This window comes from Hyaena hyaena, unplaced genomic scaffold (assembly GCF_003009895.1).
Source record: "Hyaena hyaena isolate Hyena2069 unplaced genomic scaffold, ASM300989v1 scaffold_172, whole genome shotgun sequence".
Lineage (NCBI taxonomy): Eukaryota > Metazoa > Chordata > Mammalia > Carnivora > Hyaenidae > Hyaena > Hyaena hyaena.
In genome coordinates this window covers 1,974,339-1,981,153 of record NW_024080804.1, presented here as the reverse complement: position 1 = coordinate 1,981,153, position 6,815 = coordinate 1,974,339, and positions in this window count along the sequence as shown.

Sequence of the window (6,815 nt, the reverse complement as noted above, 5' to 3'; positions counted from 1 at the left end):
CCCTCACACAGAGAGCCTATTACGCGTTCTTTGATGACCACACAGGGATATTGTTTACACAGAGCTGCTTTATTCTAGCAGAGATCCCTTTGGAGAGCTGCAAGAGCCATTTACGGTCTGGCAGCAGCAACTGCAGATGGGAAAACAGAGCCACATACCCCTGCTCTGCATTCTATTCTCTCCCACTCAGCCCTTCCATCCTGGACCTTCTCTGGGGGATTTCTGGTGGGAGTATTTGTGTTCTCACCTTCCATTTGCCTTTTCCTTCTCTGGCTCCCATTCCTCTCCCCTCATTTCACCCATTCCTCTCTCTGCCTGTAGAATGTCCAATGTCTGCTGGATGCTTAGGTAAAACAAAGATGACTGGGATATGCTTCCTGTCCCCAGGGGGCTTGCTATCAATTGCTGAACCTGTGTCTTCTAGGGAAAAGAGTAGGAAGCTGAAGAGGCAAAATGTGACATTCAGCGAAGGTGGGGAGTCGGGAGGCTTTCTGGGGAGACACCTGAAGGATGGATATGAACTTGAAAGGATGGGGTAGGAAGAAGCCTTGAGGTGGTCACTGCCAGGGCACACACAGAAAGAAGTTAAATTTGTTCTTGTAGCAGTTCACATGCCTGGTATGCCTATCTCATTCCCACCATGGGGCCAAGTCCATGACACAGACTATCTCATTTAATCCTCATTTAAGCCTATGATGAATGACTTCTTTTACAGGTAGAGATAGAGGCTAAAAGAAATTGAGTAACCTTACCCAAAGTCACACAGACAGTTAATAGTAGAATTATAAATTAAATCCAGACCCATAACCCTAGGCTCTTTTCTGAGAGAGTAGTAGGAAATCTGTTTAAAATACAGAAGCAAAGGCCATATGGTGAGGGGTCTAGAATACCAGAAGGAGTTTTAAATTTCCTCGGTAAGTAATGGGTGGGGGTGGGGGTGGGTCTTCAATATGCTGAACAAAGCATTAATAAGCTCTCTTATTTAATCTTTGTCTTAGCCCAGTATAAACAGGCAAATAAATACCAATTAATCTTCCTCACCACAGTTAAATATGTCCCATCTCCTCTGAGAGCCTACAGATCACTCAAGATAAAGGTTGTTTTTCTTTTATCATAGCTTCTTCATTTCTTTCTATCCCAACGCTTCTTCCAAGTGTCTGCATTCCTGTTTGTTATTGTTATAAAGGCATTTTAGTATAGCTAAAATAAGATTCTAGAAATCCATATTTAACTGATGTTGGCCATTGCAGATTTTGTAGTAGCGGTTTGTTTTCTTTCTAGTGCATTATTTAGTAATGAAGAAACTTTCAGGCTCAGAAATTGTGGGCTAATTATCATTTACATAATTATATGGTAAACACACTCCCGAATTGCGATTTAAAATTTTTTCTGAAGAGTCCCCAGGAATTTCATATTCTTTAAAAATTTGCTTATTACTTATTCATTAAGTAGATTTATCCTGAAGTAGATAATATCATCTCTCTTGAGTGTAAGTTTCATTACCTTTCCTTGAGGTTAATAGACGAAGGTCAGATATAAACATGCCAAAGAGCTTTTAACTCTCTTGTGTGGCCATTATCTGGATGGCTACTGGCTGTATTTTAAAATATTTCACTAGAGTTTTGTTGATTAGGGACTTGACCTTTGAGCTCCTCAGTGTTGCCCCCAAGGCAGACTGTTAAGTAAAGGGCCAGTCTCTCTGTTGGGAATTGGGACCTGCTATCAACAGTTTCACACATTTTAGAGATTTCTTTACTTGGGAAGAGGAAAAAGGTATTAGTTTGTTCTTATCAAAACAAGCAGGCAAACGTTTTCATTTAAGCTCATATCAGCTTGAGATATCATGAGATGTTTTTATGATGAGCATGTAGGAGGATGGAAGGAAGTGAAAGATGAATAAATTCAGGATGATTTTAAAGCAGTAAATACAAGAAAAATCCCTACGCTGTCTTGTTCTCCTTTCACCCAAATTTCTAGCAGAACTCAAACTTCCAGGGAAAAGGCAAAGGACTAGGAATAAGCAATCTGATAACATACATATAGCCACTACTCCAGTATCAAATTTCTTGGTTTTAAGATTTGTGGCATACACTTCCAAACGTTGATGAAATATGCCCATGACAGCCTCCCTTAGTCTGGGAAGCATATACACACTTTTCATCTGCATTAATTCATGTACTGATTCATACTTTTCATCCCCACAAGAGCACTGAGAGGGTTAATTTTATTTGTCAACTTGATTGGCCACAGGATGCCCAGATAGCTGGTTAAACAAACCTTGGGGTGTGTCTGTGAGGGTGTTTACATATGAGATTAGCATATGAATTGGTGGAGTGAGTAAACCAGACGGCCCTCCCCAGTGTGGGAGGGCATCCTCCAATCTGTTGAGGGCCTCAATAGAACAAAAAGGTGAAAGAAAGTTGAATTAGCTCTGCCAGACTGCTAGAGCTGTAACATTGATCTTCTGCCCTTTGATGCTCCCTTGTTCTCAGGCTTCCAGACCTAGACTGGCATGTAAGCCACAGGCTCCACATCTCAGGCCTGGAAATACACCACCAGCCGGTGTGAGTCTCTCGCTTACAGATGGGAGGTCATGGGACTCCCTGGCCTCCATAACTGCATGAGCCAAAACCTTATAACAAATCCCTTTCTAGAGATATATATCGTAACGTCTCTGTTTCTGTGGAGATCCTTAACTAATGCAAACACTAAATAATGGGGAACAATGGGCTAAATCAGGGATTGACAACTCACGTGCCTTGGGGAAAACAAGAGAGGAGAGGAAGGCTCCCTCCCATTCTCTGTGAAACATGAAGCACTCTGTCTTTTGCATTTTCCCATTTTCTCTAGGGTCACAGACACTTGAAATATTTCACCTTAATTCCCCTGTAAGAAAAAGACCAGCACAGATACAACACAGCAGCTGATGGTTTGTCTTCAGAGGGACAGTAGGACCTGATAGAACTGAGGCACAGGGTGAAGTGGGTGTTGCATAAAAAGAGGCCAAATGTTAGCACATTTTAGCTGGCTGGTCCAGATGGCGAAGCAGTGCTACAAGATCTGTTTTCTTTTGTTTGTCTTTGTTTCAAAACAAGCTAGAAATATGTTTAAGGTAAACAATCCAATTTTTGAACCTGGCCCCTAACATGAATTTAAAACATCACATAGGTTTGAGGACAAACATGTTTATCAGCCATTTCTGGCTCATGAATCATGAGTTCGAGAAGACTCTGGTTAATGGGACACAGAATGCTTACAAGGATAGATGTGAGAAAAAAATACGGTAAGCACATGATAAACTCATCACCCTCAGAACATGAGGAAAGCACATGTGTGCATATGATTTCCTATACCAGGCGGTAAGAACTTGTCAAATCAGGACCATACTCATTTCAAGGTAGTTAAAAAGATTACCATAATGATATGTTGGTAATTTGAATTAATTGCATAGTGATCCATCACAGATTACACTAAGCGAAAGGGAATACAAAAATAAACACTGAGCTGGAACAGATTTTTAGGAGGAGCAAAGAATGACTAATCCAGAGGAAGTGGTAGACGTGGGATTCCTAATTCCTATTCCCTCACCATTTACCAAAAATATGAAGGAGGCTTAGAAATATATGGGCAAAAATAATTATATTTATTGCTTTTCTTTGATCAAATTATTTCAAATTTGGACACACCTTCGAAGGGTCTTCAAAGCAGTTTACTTATCTGGAAATTGTTTTATTGGCTTATAGTAATTTTATATTCCATTAAAATGCTTTATATAATTTGTAACTTTGAGACAGGTGACAATCTCATTCAGTCTTAATTTCTTTATCTGGAAACAGGTGGTAAACTTGATGGCTTCTGATAGTTGTCCTTTCAACTCTACTGTTTTATGAGATTCTCTAACAAGAAGTGATAGCTGTCTGGGGGTACGCGGTGCTAGAAAAAGATCATTTAAAATGAAGGCTATTAAAATGGGAACACAAAACTCATAGCACATAGGGAAATGTTTGATTGGAACGTTATCTTGAAAAATGATATCAAAATTGCAAAATTTTATTCCAAAGGTAACAATATTTAAGTTTTGAATGCAACTTTGTATAAAATGTGAGAATGAGCAGAGCTTAAATCAAGCACTGATTATTAGGGGACAAGAATAATTTCTCTGTATTTTGGACAGTAGAGAGTGATACAATGTCCTCTCTTTCAGGTTTGACTTTCACAGTGTGATGATCAAAAGGGTCACTTCAATGAGTGTTTGAACGCTTTATCAGTTTTCCCAAGACCCTGTCTTTGTCTTTGATATTTAAATCCTTCTCTTCTAAAGAATTTATTTTATAAACATTCTTGTCAATTTTCTCTTGTTTTTCTACTGGATCCTTATGTGTGTAAGGCTTTGTGTTCAGTTAGAGTCCTTTTCCATCTCTTCTTAGAGGGTTTCTGAAATCCTACATTTCAGAGACAAAATTTGTTGGTTTTGCAGTTTCATTTTGCATTTGTTTTGCACTGTTGAAGCACAGATTTGACAAATATCCAATGTGGTATCACCCAACATAGATAATAGCTTCAAGTCTGTGGAGAAGAGCTAATTTGATAAGGGGTCAATTATAAGTAAATATTTTTATTCTTCCAAGATACTCTGCCTTCAAGTAATTCTAGGATACACACCTAACAATTATATATCCTTTCATTCTTTTATAAAAATGAATTTATTTCCTACATGATTTTTTTCTCGATTTTAGCAACACTAGTATCTTTCACTAAATACAGGTCCATCTCATTATAGCAAAACTCTTGATTTTTCATCTCCCCAGTGATTGAAATCCTCAACAAACTAATGTTTACTTTCTGAATTTTGTATTGAGAAGAAAGAGGCAAGAAAACAAACTCATGTAATTAGTCTGAAAAAATCAAATATTTAAAAATCAATTGGACCACGGTTGGTACAATTTCAGGCCAAGGCCCTATGTATCCTTTATATTTTTTAATGTTTTATTTATATATATATTTATAAATATATATTTTTATTTTAATATATTTTTATTATAAATATATATTTATTTTAACATATATTTTTATATATTTAATTAATTAATTTAAGAGAGAGAGAGAGAGAACATGCACAAGCAGGGGAGGGGCAGAGAGAAGGAGGAAGATGGAGGAAGATAGAGAATCCCAAGCGGGCTTCAGGCTTAGAGCCTAGCATAGAACCCAATGCAGGGCTCAAACTCGTAAGACATGAGATAATGACCTGAGCCAAATTCAGACACTTAATTGACTGAGCAACCCAGGCACCCCTGTATTCTTTAATAACAGGAATTGAGTCTCAGAATGCTGTTTAATTGCATGTGGTAAAGTACATGTACTTATAGAAATATTTTTATTTCCTTTATTTTTATTTATTTATTTTAAAATTTAAATCCAAACTAGTTAGCATACGGTGGAATAATGATTTCAGGAACAGAATTTATTGGTTCATCACTTGCAAATAACATCCAGTGCTCATCCCAAAAAGTGTCCTCCTTAATATCCCTTGACCAATTAGCCCATTCTCTAACCCAACACCTCCAGCAACCCTCAGCTTGTTTTCTGTATTTAAGAGAATCTTATAGTTTGTCTCCATTTTTTTATTATTTTGCTTCCCTTCCCTTATGTTCATCTGTTTGATATCTCAAATTCCACATATGAGTGAAATCATATGATATTTGTTTTTCTCTGACGTATTTCACTTAGCATACTACACTTTCTCCCATCCATATTGTTGCAAATAGCTAGATTTCATTCTTTATGAACACCAAGTAATATTCCATTACACACACACACACACACACACACACACACTACAACTTATTTTTCATGTAGTTTGTTTTTTAATTTTTAATGGTTTATTGTCAAGTTGGTTTCCATATAACACCCAGTGCTCATCCCAAGTGCCTTCCTCCATGCCCATCACCCCCCACTCCCTCCCCCCACCCCATCTGCCCTCGGTTTGTTCTCGGCATTCGAGAGTCTCTCATGGTTTGCTTCCCTCCCTCTCCCCCACTATTTTTCCCCTTCTTCTCCCCATGGTCCTTCGTTAAGTTCCTCTTAATCCTCCTATACGTGCAAACATATGGTATTTGTCCTTCTCTGCCCAACTTATTTTGCTCAGCATAACACCCTCAAGTTCCATCCATGTTGCTACACATGGCCAGATTTCATTCTTTCTCATTGCCGTGTAGTATTCCATCATATAGATAAACCACATCTTCTTGATCTATTTGTCCGTTGATGGACACTTAGGCTCTTTCCATGTTTTGGCTATTGTTGAGAGTGCTGCTATGAACATTGGGGTCCATGTGCCCCTATGCATCAGCATTTCTGTATCTCTTGGGTAAATTCCTAGCAGTGCTATTGCTGGGTCATAGGGGAGTTCTATTGTTAGTTTCCTGAGGAACCTCCACACTGTTTTCCAGAGGGGCTGTACCAGTTTACATTCCCACCAGCAGTGTAGGAGGGTGCCCGTTTCTCCACATCCTCTCCAGCATCTAGAGTTCTCTGATTTGCTCATTTTAGCCACTCTGACTGGCATGAGGTGGTATCTCAGTGTGGTTTTGATGTGTATTTCCCTGATGAGGAGGGATGCTGAGCATCGTTTCATGTGTCTGTTGGCCATCTGGATATTCTCTTTGGAAGTCTCTGTTCATATCTTCTGCCCATTTCTTCACTGGATTGTTTGCTTTTCGGGTGTGGAGTTTGGTGAGTTCCTTATAGATTTTGGATATTAACCCTTTATCTGATATGTCATTTGTAACTATCTTTTTCCATTCCGTCGGTTGCCT